The 13,885-nt window shown below is 36.2% G+C and overlaps 1 pseudogene; it reads left to right on the plus strand.

Moving 5' to 3' along the window:
• The first annotated feature begins 9,523 nt into the window (after window positions 1-9,523).
• Window positions 9,524-9,687, plus strand: LOC140616661 (U4 spliceosomal RNA; annotated as a pseudogene).
• The last annotated feature ends 4,198 nt before the right edge of the window (window positions 9,688-13,885 follow it).

A 13,885-nucleotide genomic window follows, 5' to 3' on the forward strand; every position in this document is an offset into this window, starting at 1 on the left:
CTCCCGGTGCATGGAGCCTGCTTCTCCCTCTGCCTCTGCCTCTGTCTCTCTCTCTCTCTCTCTCTCTTTCTGTGACTATCATAAATTAAAAAAATAAAAAAAAGAAAACTTATTACAAAGCTACAGTAAACAGGACAGTGTGATCCTGGCATTAGAATAGACTTATAGGGGATCCCTGGGTGGCTCAGCGGTTTAGCCCTGCCTTTGGCCCAGGGCGTGGTCCTAGAGTCCCATGATCGAGTCCCACATCCGGCTCTCTGCATGGTGCCTGCTTCTACCTCTGCCGGTGTGTCTGCCTCTCTTTCTCTTTGTGTCTCTCATGAATAAATAAATAAGATCTTAAAAAAAAATAGACATATATAGTTCAGTGGGACAGAATTAAGGATCCAGAAATAAATCCTAACATTTATGGTCAATTGATTTTCAGCAAAAGTGTCGAGACACGGGGCAACTGAGTGGCTCAGTTGGTGAAGCATCTGACTCTTGATCTCAGCTCAGGTCTTGATCTCAGGGTCATGAGTTTAAGCCCTCCATTGGGCTCCATGCTGAGTGCAGAGCCTACATTAAAAAAAAAAAAAGTGTTAAGAAACTATAACAGGCGAAAGAATAGTCTTTACAACTAATGATATTGGGACAGCCAGATAATCACATAAAAAAGAATGAAGTTAGATTCCTACCACATACTATATACAAAATTAACCCAAATGGATCATAAACTCAAAATGTGAAAGCTAAAATATAAAACTCTTAAGAGGAAAACATAGAAGTAAATATTCGTGACTTTGTGTTAGACAGTGGTTTCTTAGAAATGGTTCCAAAACCACAAGTGATAGCATAAAAACTAGATAAATTGGACTTCAACAAAATTTAAAATTTTGTGCATCAAAGGACATTATCAACAAAGTGGAAAGACAACCCAGTGCTTGAGTTGTTCTGCAATATTTACAACCTCGAAAAGATATAGAACTTAGGGAAAGATGCCTGAAAATTCTCCTTCCTACCTTTCCCTGTTACTCAAATGTAGCCTCAATAGTTTCCATTCTGTGCACTTTATCTGCAACATGGGACATGACAAGCAGGAAATGTCCTTCCTGGCATGATGCGACAAAATCACTAAATGCGGAAAGCATAACTCTTGATCAGTGAAACTTTCAAGAACAGATCTTGATCAAAAGGGAGAAATGTGAAAGTAAGTAAAGGAAACCTCATCTACCATGAAGCTGGGAAGCCGTGAAGAGGCAGCTCACACATACACAGTTTTTGCAGCCTACGTAACCAGCAGGAAGAAGGACCGCTTATAGCCAATGAGAAATTGCCAGAACCTCAAACTCATGTTCATGTCAATGAACTTTTGTTCAAAACAACTGTCCTCATTTTCCTCCTAAAAGCTAATAAAAGTTGACATTCTCTTTGTCTCTGCAGACTCCTCTATGCTTTTTCCACAGTTTGCTAGTCTCAAATTGCAGTTCCTCAGCTATTCCCAAATAAACTCATTTTGCTAATAAAATAACTGGCTAATTTTTTTTTAGGTTGACAGTTTAATTTCTTGAAAGTCTTTTGCCAAATTTTGATAATTTTCACTTATTATTTCTCTGAATGCTTTTCTACCTTTGCCCTCTTTCTCTTTTCATTAGGGATTCTAAAGACAGAAATGTTCAATTTTTGTTTTATTCCCACAGGTCCCTTAAGCTCTGTTCTTTTCCATTCTGTTTCTATTGTTTTAGATTGGCTAATTTCTATTGTTCTAAGCTCTAGTTCACTATTTCCTCTGTCTCCTCCATTCTGCTATTGAGTCCTTCCAGGGAATTCTCTAATCCGGTTGTTCTGAAATTTCCATTTGATTCTTTATTTCTTTGCTGCGACTTTCCTTTTTTTTTTTCAATTGCTTTGAATCTGTTCAAAACTGCTCATTTAAGTTTTAATCATATGTACTTTAAAATCTTCACCAAATAATTCTATTACTTCTGTCATCTCACAGTATCAGCATCTGTTGTGTTTTTTCATTTAGTTTGAGATCTTTCTGGTCCTCGATATGAAAGGAATTTTTCAGTTAAAACAAGAATATTTTAGGTATTATGAGACTCTGGATCTTATTTAAACCTTCTGTTTTAATTGGCTTCTTCCGGCACTGGTCTGGTTAGGGAAGGAAGGAGATGTCAACTTGTTACTACCAGATGGTAGAAGCCAAGATTCCTCACTTAGCCTCTGTAGCTACATGAGTGGGAGGCTCCTAATTTCTGCTGGGTGGGAATGGTAGTCTGGCTCTTTTTCTTCCTTTGTATTGACTATATCTTCCAGTACAATGTTGGATAGATGTTGCATAGTTGATATTCTTGCCTTGTTCCTCATCTTAGTGGAAAAGGATTTACTCTTTTATCATTAAATATATGTTAGCTATAGGTTTTCATAGACGTCTTTTTCTTTTCAAGGACCAATATATGTTGTTTGTTTGTTTTTTAAATAATCCATTTATTTTGGTTAGTGCTGGTCTTGTAGGATGATTTGGGGAGTAGTGGCTCTCCTTCAATTTTTGAGAAATGTTTGTGTAGAATTAATATTATTTATTCTTCAAATGCTTGGTAGAATTAATCAGTAAAGCCATCTGAGTTTGAGGTTTTCTTTGTGCTTATGTTTTTTAATGTACAAAGTCATTTTCCTTAACAGATACATGGTGACTTAGTAATAATATATTTCTTCTCAAGTGAGCTTTGCTAATTTACGTTTTTCAATAAATATATCAGGTTGCCTGAATTTTCAAAATTTTTTTGCCTACAGTTATCTATAACATTAGCTTATTGTACTCGCTTTTTTTTTTTTTAGAAGGGGGAAGTGCCAAGGGAGAGGGAGAGAGAGAGAGAGAATCTTGAGCAGTCTCCATACCTAACATAAAGCCCAATGTGGGGCTCAATCTCATGACGCTGAGATCATGACCTGAGCCCAAATCAAGAGTCAGATGCTTAACCAACTGAACCACCCAGGTACTGCTTATTGTACTTTTAAAATATGTAAGAGTTATAATGATGTCATCTCTTTCATATCTTATATTAATAATTTGTGTTTTCTCGCTCTTTTTCTGCTCAGCCTCAACCTCAGTATTACTGACATTTTGAGCTGGATAATTTAGTTGCGAGGGCTTTCCTGCAGGACGTTTAGCAGCATTCCTGGTCTTTACCTGCTAGATACCAGCAATTCTTAGTTATCGTACTCAATAATGTCTTCAGACATTACCAAATGTCCCGTGGTGGGCAAAATCACCTCCAAATGAGAATCCCTGGGTTGGAGATTTATCATTTTTACTGATCTTTGCAAAATACCAGTTTTTTTACTTCATTGATTCACATCATTTTTTATCTTCTGCATTTCTACTTAATATATTCACTTTCTTCTCTAACTTTCTGAACATACAGAATATGGTTATCGTGAACTGTTCTTATGTCCTTATTTGCTAATTCTAACATCTGCATAAATTCTGTGTTGACTTTAGTTGATTGATTTTCCCCCTCACTATGGGTCATATTTTCCTGTTTCTTTGCCTACTTAGTAATTTTGGTTGGATATCAAACATTGTGAATTTTAGCTTATTTTATTTTGGGTTATATTTGCATTCCCATAAAATTTCTTGAGCTTTATTCTGGTATACAGTTAAGTTCCATGGACACAGTTTGATTCTTTTGGTTCTTGCTTATTAGGTAGGACCAGAGCAGTGTTTAATCTGGATCAAGTTATTTTCCACTATGGAAGCAAGATTCTTATGAATGCCCTGCTTAAAGCCTCGTGAATTATGAGGTGTTTCTGACTGACTGTTAGGAGTAGGCACTATTCTGAGCCCTGGTGGAGCTGTACCTTTTAATCGTTTCAGGTCATTCTTTCCTCAACCTGGGGTAGTTTTCTCACATGTTTATACTGATTTTCACTCAGCTAGGGATCCTTTGCTACTGCTCCCACATCTCTGGTACTCTGCCTGTGAACTTCAGCCACTGTGGGCTCAGCTCTATCTTCCAACTCTGGGAGTCTTCCATGATCCACCTGGGATTTCCTGTCCTGTGGCTGCAGCCTAGAAATCCTTCCAGGGGCATAAACTAGTCAATTGTAGGGTCCATCTTGCTGTCTGTCTCCCAGGGGCACAGTTTTTTTGTGGCCTGTTGTCCAATGTATTCGAAACTGTATTTTTCCAACAATTGACAGTTGTCTTGGTTAAGAGGGAAATCTAACCCTTTACTACATTTTATTCAGAAATGTAAGGCTATGCAAATATATTTTAAAACTCTGAAAAAATTATGTATGTTCTCAAAAAAATATAACTTACCAAATTCAACTCAACAACTAGAAATCATGAGGTAACATATAGCTACTAAATAAATTATAGCATAAATCTATGCATAAAGTAATATCAGGTCAGATAGCTTTACAGGCAATGTTTATAAATTATTTAAGGAGCAGATTATCCTAGTCTTATACAAAAGTTCCAGGGGGTACAAAATGAAGGAATGTTTTCTATTTCATTTTATTATACTAATATAACTTTGACCCTAGAATCATTCAAGGACAAAATAAGAAAAGAAAGTTTTAGGCCAATCTTGTTATGAACTCAGTTAACAAATTCTAAACCTATAAAGGCATGTATTTTAAAAATATTAAATCTAATCATGTCATTTTCCTGCTTCAAATTCTTAAATGATTTGTCATTGTATTTACAGTAAAATCTAAGCTTCTTAGCATGACTTGCAAGGCCCCACGTATTTTGTCCCCTACTTGACTCCTGATGTTCACCTACACCCCTCCCTGCTTCTTCCTCTTCTTTATTTACAGTGTCCTTCATACACATCCAGCTCTTCTACAGTTCGGAACTTTTATACTTGCTCTTCATCCTACCCTGCTTCATTGCCCAGATCTTCTTAATATATGTACCTACTACCATTCAGATTTAAGCTCAAGTATCACCTTTTTAGAAATTCCTTTTTTGTCTACCTCATCTCAGAAGTTCTCCACTCCTGCTGTCTTGTCCCTTTATCTTCTTTTCTGGCTTTATCATCTTTATGGTACTTATTACTTTCGATTACTATTATCTTTTATTTGTCTATCTCTTCCTAGTGTATAGATCCAAGAGGAAAAGGACCTAACTTTGTTCATCACTATATTCTTAGCATTTAGAGCTATGGTTGATTCATAGTAAGGGTTCAACAAACATACATTGAATTAATAGATATCAGACTTTCCAAATATTTGATTTAAGGTGAGATATTTTCATGCTTTATTTTCCCTCTAATTAGGTGCATAAATATTTTCAGATATTATTGTAGCATAAGTTAATTAAGTGGATGATTTATTCATGACATAGTAAACCCTCATTCGTTAGAATAGAATAATCTTTTCTTTTTAATTTTTTTGTTAAATTTTCCAAACATATGCAAAATGGAGAGAATAATAAAATAAACCACTTACATTCATTATGTAAATTCAATAATTACTGTGATTTTGCCCCATCGGATTAATCCATTTTCCTCTTTTCCTGAAGTCATTTAAATGTAATTAAATATATGTCACTCTCCTCTATATTCTAATATGGGTCTAAAAATATGGATGTACAGTCTTACCTAACTACAGTGACATTATTCATATCCACAAAATTAATAAGTAATGATAATAATAATAATTCTTTGGGGACTTCTGATAACTAGACAATAATCAGATTTCTTCAATTGTCTCAAAAAGTATTTTCTTAAGATTTATTTATTTGAGGGGATGGCAGAGAGAGAGAGAGAAAGAGAAAGTGAGAGAGAACCTTCAACAGACTCTCTGCTGAGTGAGGGGCCCAAAGCGGGGCTTGATTCCATGAGCCTGAAATCATGACTGGAGCCAAAATCAAGAGTTGGATGCCTAATTAATTGAGCCACTCAGGTGCCTCTTGTATTTGGTGTATCTGAATCGGATACAAAAAGAAGTCTACACATTGTATTTTGTTGTCTAGTGTTATTAAGTTAAAAATAATATCCAGAACAATCTCCCATCATGTTTTTGCATGCTATTTACTTGTTTCAGAAGTCAGGCCAGCTGTCTTGTAGAATGTCCCACCTTCTGGATTTGTCTGATTTTCCTGATGGTGTCATCTCACTTGTTCCTGTTTCTCTATTTCTCATTTTTCCTGTAAATGGAAGTTAGCTCTAGTGCTTGATTAGATTCAGGTCCTGCTTTCTTAGCCAGAATATTTCATAGGTGGTGCTGTGTGTTTTGTATCGCATCACAAGATGAAGTACAAAAATGTCTGTCCTACCTTTAGTGATGCTAAGATTGACTACTTGTTTCAATGGGCAATAGCATGATGTGTGTTTTGTTTCCCACCAATTTCTTCTCTATTGCACTCACTGCTGATAACTGATTGAATCAAAGATTTCACTACAGCTTCCAAAATGATGATTTGTATAAATTATATTTCTTCATTCATTAGCTGAATGTTTTCTGAAAAGAAGGACATTTCCTTATCAATTAAAGCAATTTGGTTATCCTGAAATTAGGATAATTGACAAATCCTTGTATTTATTTTAATTGCCAATCTCCAGAATAAAAAAATTGGTGCCTTGGTTTTCCTACTTGTGACCCAAAGGGAAGGTTTTTATTTTTGTTTTTGATGTTGCCCTTATTTGATTTTTCTTTTTATTATTAAGAACTGTGAATATTTTCATTTTACTTTTCTTAAGGATTTTTATTTATTTATTTGAGAGAGAGAGTGCACACACAGGGGGAGAGGCAGAAGAAGTAGACTCCCTGCTGAGCAGGGAACCTGATGCAGGGCTCAGTTCCAGGACCCTGAAATCATGACCTGAGCTGAAATCAGGCCACCCAGGTGCCCCAGAACTGTGGGTATTTTTAAAAGTTCAATGTGTTTAAATCAATTGTTTTCACTAACACTTTTGAGACATATATTGTCCCATTCTTGACCCAAAGGAGTCACAAAGATGTTATGGTGTCCTTTGATGATGACTATTTTGTCTTAGAATTTTTATCTTTGAAAGTTTCCTTTTTTTTTTTTCTTATGAAAATCATTCTAAACTTGAGAAATATTTGGATTGTAGATTTTTCATGAAGTTTCTTCCTTCCAAGTACACATGGAAATTTGGACTGTGAATTAAATGTTGCCAAGATGTCCTTCTGGATTTCTTGTAATGACTCATTTGCACATTACCAGTAAATTGATTAATATTTCTCAGTCTTTTTTTCTTCTGTGTGCTCAATGTTTTATTCAGCAAATATTTATTGAGTGCTTAGTATTTAATATGCATTATTCTACTTACTATTTACTTGATAAATATTAGCAACCACGAAAATCAATGCTCCTGCTAAAATAAAATTTACATTATAGTAGAGGAACCGGGAAATAAGCAAGATAAATGAGTATAGTATGTGTTATAGTGACAAGCGCTAAGGAAAAACAAAGAGGAGAGAATAGAAAGTATGTGTATGTATATGGGGGTTAGTGGAGGGGTGTTAAAACTTTATATAGGGTGACCAAAGCAGCCTTCACTGGAAAGTGATATTTGAGTAATAATGATATTTGATAATCTGGAGTGAGGAAAGAAATAAACCATGTGGATATCTGAGGGAAAGGGATTTAGGCAACATGGGCAAAGGCTCTATAGTGGGAACATGCTTAGTGTTTTCAAGGATTGGTAAGGCCAATGTGGTTAGAACACATGATGCAAGGTGTTGAGGCAATGATGGGGCAAATTGAGGCCTTTGAGGTTTCAGTGAGAATAGGTTTCACTGACTTCAAATGACAAAGAGTGTGATTGATCAAGCTCTCCAGCTGCTCCATTCTGTAACCTACTGTCATTTTTTAGGGCTGCTTCCTTTCAGTCAATACCAATAGTTCAAAGAAACTAAAGCAGACCCATTTCTGGGAGAAAATGGGGACTCCTTTGATGGCTAACTGTGGCTGTTGGACTTGCCAAAACTTCCTTAGATTGAATGGAGGTCTAGAATCCTTCTACTCAGTCTTCCTTCCTTATCTCTTTTCCTGAGAGTCAGACTTGCTTCATGGTCTAAATAATTATCTCAATTTCTCCCAGTTCCTTCCTCATTCCCCCTCATGGACATTTCTCCTAATAAAATCTTTGTACTCTGTTTTTCCAAGATAAATTTTTATTGCGAAAAAGGATACAAATCATAAATTTTACCATTTTAGCCAATTTTAAGTGTACAGTCCAGAGGCATTAAGTATATTTACATAGTTGTGCAACCATTACCACTATCTATCATGAGAACTTTTTTCATCTTCCCAAAATGAAATTTCATACATATTAAACAATAATGCCTTATTCTTCCTTCATCTCTGCAGCCACTGGCAATCACCATTCTACTTGTTGCCTCCATAAATTTGACTACTTTAGGTACCTTGAGGAAGTGAAATTATAAACTATTTGTCCTTTTGTGATTGGCTTATTTCACTTAATCTAATGCCTTCGAGGTTCATCTATGTTGCAGCATGTGTAAGAATTCCATTCTTTTTTAAGGGTTGAATAATATTCCATCATATATATGTGCCACATTTTGTTTATCCACTGATGGATACATGGGTTGCTTCCATTTTTTGGCTATTGTGAAAACTGTTGCTATGAACATGGATATATAATCTGTATGAGGGAATCTCTGTGCAAAGTCCTGCTGTCAATTCTTTCGAGTATATATCCAGAAGTAGAATTGCTGGATCAAAAGGTAAATATATTTTATATTTTGAGGACCAACCAAGGTAGTGGATTGCACCACCAATGCATAAGGTTTCTAATTTCTCAACATCCTCATCAACACCTGCTAATTTCTGTTTATTTTATTTAATTATTTATTTACTTGTTTGTTAAATATCTTGTTTTTAAGTAATCTCTACACCCAATGTGGGGCTTGAACTCATGACCCCAAGATCAAAAGTTGCATGCTCTACCAACTGAGCCAGCCAGGCACCCCTTGTTTTATTTTTTGTTAATAGCCCTCTTAATTGCTGCAATTAATCTTATTGTGATTTTGATTTCTCTTTCCCTAATGATTAGAGATACTGAGAATATCATTTGATGCTTTTTGACAATCTGTGTATCTTTTTAGGAGAAGTGCTTATTTAAGTCCTTTGCCCATTTTTAAATATGTTGAACAGAAATGGTGACAGTGGGTATTCTTGACTTGTTCATGATCTTGGAAGAAAACCTTCCAGTCTTTTGCTTATGATTTCTGTGGGTTTTTCCTTTTTTTTTTTTTATTAAAAATTTTTATTTATTTATGATAGTCACACAGAGAGAGAGACAGAGAGAGAGAGAGAGGCAGAGGGAGAAGCAGGCTCCATGCACTGGGAGCCCGACGCGGGACTCGATCCTGGGTCTCCAGGACGACGCCCTGGGCCAAAGGCAGGCGCTAAACCGCTGCGCCACCCAGGGATCCCTCTGTGGATTTTTCCAAATATGGCCTTTGTTATTTTGAGATTGTTTCCTTTTATTTCTGGTTTGATAAAGTGTTTTTATCACGGAAAGATGTTAAATTTTTTAGCTTTGTGCAGTGGCAGTATCGTGCCAATGAGGTTTATCCGAGGCGCGATTATTGCTAATTGAAAGATGTTAAATTTTTGTTATCAATTGAGATAATCATGTGGCTTTTCCCTTCATTCTATTGATGTGGTATGTTATGTTAATTTTTGTATGTTGAACCACCCTTGCATTCCAGGAATATATCTCACTTGGTCTTGGGCTATTTTTACTTCTCTTCTTTTTTCTTTTAGTTCTTCAGACTCAATAATTTCAAATAATTAATGTTCAAAATCCTGGATTCTTCTTTCTACTGTTCAAGTCTGCGTTGAACTTCTTTAGTGAATTTTTCAATGCAGCTATTGTATTTACAGCTACAAAATTTCTATTTGGTTCTTTTTTTAAAATTTTTATTTATTTATGATAGTCACAGAGAGAGAGAGAGAGAGGCAGAGAAAGAAGCAGGCTCCATGCACCGGGAGCCTGATGTGGGATTCGATCCTGGGTCTCCAGGATTGCGCCCTGGGCCAAAGGCAGGCGCTAAACCACTGCGCCACCCAGGGATCCCCTATTTGGTTCTTTTTTTCATTCATATTTTGTTTTCTTGATTTCTTTCAGTTTTTGTGTTTTCTTTGAGCTCTTTGGTAGTTTTTTAAAGTCTTTGTCAACTAAATCTGATGCCTGTTTCTTCAGGGACAGATTCTGGAGATTTATTTTGCTCTTTTGAATAAGCAATGTTTTCAGGGTGCATGGATGGCTCAGTCAGTTAAGCATCTGCCTTCAGCTCAGGTCATGATCCTGGGGTCCTGGGATTGATCTCTTCATTTGATTCTCTGCTCAATGGGGAGCCTGCTTCTCCCTTTGCCTATGCCACTGCCCCTGGTTGTGTTCTCTCACTTGCTCGCTTTCTCAAATAAATAAAAGAATCTTTTAAAAAAATAAATGGGCAATATTTTCTTGTTTCTTTTTATGCTTTGTGATCTTCTATTGAAAATTGAGTTCAGGGGCGCCTCGGTGGCTAAGCGTCTGATTCCTGTTTTCAGCTCTGTGCTGAGCATAGAGCCTGCTTGAGATTCTCTCTCTCTCTTTCTCCCTCTGCCCTTCCCTGCCCACTCACCTGATCTCGCTCTCTCAAATAAACAAATGAACAAAAAAATAAATAAATAAAAATAAAATTGTTGTTTTAAAGAAGAAACAGTTACTTCTCCCAGACTGGCTATTAGGGGAGGACCTTTACTCATCAGCCCAGTGTGAAGGCTTATGGTTGTCAGAACCATAAAATGGTCATGAATTTTCCTTGGGGTAGGGGTCTTCCCACTTCTATTCTTCTATATATACAGTTGCCTTTAAACATCTTAATTTCCCTAAGTGTTTCCCCTCTGATTCTTCTCAGGGTCTCAGCTGTTCTATTGTATTTCTTAATCAGTGATCTTTGCTCTGGGGTATCTGTAGTTCTGTTGCACTCTTGTAATTTTCATGAGCCATGTCTGCTGTTACCTGCAGGTTATTCTAGTGTACATCCATGCCACTTTTTTTTCTGTATGGGCTCTAAGTTAAACAATACTGAGACCAATCCCACAAACAGCCCACATACAGGTTAAAACACTATAAATTCATTTCATGGACAGGGGCTTGGGATGAGGCCACCACTTTCCTCAAACTGCACCATATCAGGGAAGAGGTGGCTACATATATCATGAAATTTCCTACCATTTTGAATGTGGCTTTTGCTTGATTTGGCATTTGCTTACTTGCTGTAAATTCTTTGATTTCTGTTATTCTGATAAAGCTATTTTATTCAATTTATGACTATTTATTTAATGTTTCCATGAGGAAACAATGGTCTGGGGCTTCCTCATCTGCCATCTTGCTAATATCACTCAGGGTTATCACTGCACTTTTAATTCCATCTTGCAATCTGCTTCTCAGTGACCACAGACCAATACAGATTTGTAAGTATTGGGAAGAATTTTACTCTTTCCCTGAATGTGATTAGAGGTCTGGAGCAGAGGAATGACATGATCTGATTTACATTTAGATAGTATTTTCCTAACTATTCTCTTGAGAGTGGTCTGAATGGTCAAAGGGGAAAAGAATAAGTAGACCAGGTAGGAAGCTGTTGCAATAGTCTAAACAAGAGATTATGGTAGTTTGGACTAGGATCACAGCAGCAGATGTGCTAAGCTTCTGAATATATTTTGTAGGTAGAGTTGATGCTTTTATTTATAAATTAGATATCAAGGAAAAAGAAGCAACTGGGAAACTAGAATTGCCAGTGACTGAGAAGGTAGAAAGGCAGTGTGGAAATATCAGAAGCTCAGTGTTGACTCACTCTTTATAATTTTGAGATGTCCATGAGACTTGTAAGTGGAAATGGACATGTGCATAAAGGCCAAAGGAATGTCTGGGTTTGTGAAATACATTCTAAATAGTAAAATGTGGTAGTGTGAATTGGATATGAAATTGGATATAATCATTCAGGGGCTGAGTATAGATAGAAAAACAATTGGTCTGAGGACAGAGCATGGGAGACTCCAACATTTAAAAATCAGGGAGATGAAGAAGAACCAGCAAAGAATGTTGATAAAGCTCATCATGTTGAAGACATTCACAAAAACCTTATTTAAATGATTGATTTCTTTGAAAAAACTAATCTAGAATAGGTCCAATAATTATAGACACATTCTGTGAAGTTTTCAGTACATTCACGTAGCCAGTTTACAATCATTTTAGCAGTTATAAGATTAAAACATGTCAAGTGAATAAATTACACAACCACCTCTTTTGAGATCCAGAAACTAGTATTTAAGTCATCACAATGATTTGAAATTTTATATTGATATAAATTCAATATATAATATCAATTGTAATTGGTATATATATATATATAATATATATATATATATTATATATATATATATATATATATCACCTGAATGGTTCAGTTGGTTAAGCATCAGTTGGTTAAGCATCCTACTCTTGATTTCTATTCAGGTCATAATCTCAGGGTCATGAGATTGAGCCCTGTATCAGTCTCCATGTTCAGTTCAGAGTCTGCTTGTCCCTCTCCCTCTGATCCTCCCCCCACTCGTGTTCTCTCTCTCTCTCAAATTAATAAATAAAAAAATCTAAAAAATATACATATATAATAAATGATCTTGTGGTGGGCTGTGGTAGGCAAAACTTTCTTAAGCAGGATACTAAAAGATTTAATCATAAAGAAAAAGGATTGATAAATTGGCTTTATTAAAGTTAAAAACTTATGTTCATTAAAAGGCATCATTTCACAAAAGGGGATACCCAAAGAGCCAGTAAATGTATGAAACATATTCAAGATCATTACTCTCCGATGTATTTATGCTTTTTTTAAATTTTTAAAAAATATTTTATTTATTTATTCATTAGAGACACACAGAGAGAGGCAGAGATAGAGGCAGAGGAAAAAGCAGGCTCCCTGCGGGGAGCCCAATGCAGGACTCAATCCCAGGACCCAGGGATCATGACCTGAGCCAGAGGCAGATGCTCAACCACCCAGCCACTCAGGTGCCCCAGATGTATTTATTATTATATAAAATCAGATCATGTGGTTATGGACTCTGAAAAGCCCCCAAATCTGTAGTTAGTGTGCTGGAGACTTAGGAGAGAGAAAGGTATAGTTACAATCTGAAGTCCAAAGACTTAAAACCTCACTGAGGGGGGCACTTGATGAGATGAGCACTGGATGTTATTCTGTATGTTGGTAAATTGAACACCAATAAAAAAATAAATTAAAAAAAAAAAAAACAAAGACCTAAAACCAGGAAAGTCAATGGTATAGTTCCAGTTCAAAGCTGATAGGCCTGAGACCCAGAGCAAGCTAATGTTTCAGTTTGAGTCAAAGACAGAAAAAAATTGATGTACTAGTTTAAAGGCAGTCAGGTTGAGGGGTACCTGGGTGACTCAATTGGTTAAGTGTCCAACTCTTGATCTTGATCTCAGAGTTGTGAGCTCATGCCCCACATTGGGCTCCATGCTGCATGGCAAGCCTACTTAAAAAAAAAAAAAAAAAAAAAAGACAGGTAGAAGAAGTTCCCTATTATTCAGGGTTTTTGTTCTAGTTAGGCCTTCAACTGATTGATAAGGACCACCCACATGAGGAAAGGCAATCTGATTTATTCTGCCTACTGATTCCAAAGTTAATCTGATCCAGAAACATCATTATAGACATATTCATAATAATGTGTGACCAGATATCTGGGTCTCCTGTGACCCAGTCAAGTTGATACATAAAGTTAAGGATCACATTGTGTGTGTATGTGTATGTATTTTACAATTAATTTAAGTGCAATCTGGAATAATTTTATAGAATACATGACTGTCTCTGACAGAAAAGGCTTGCAATTTGA

This window comes from Canis lupus, chromosome 24, assembly GCF_048164855.1.
Source record: "Canis lupus baileyi chromosome 24, mCanLup2.hap1, whole genome shotgun sequence".
NCBI lineage: Eukaryota > Metazoa > Chordata > Mammalia > Carnivora > Canidae > Canis > Canis lupus.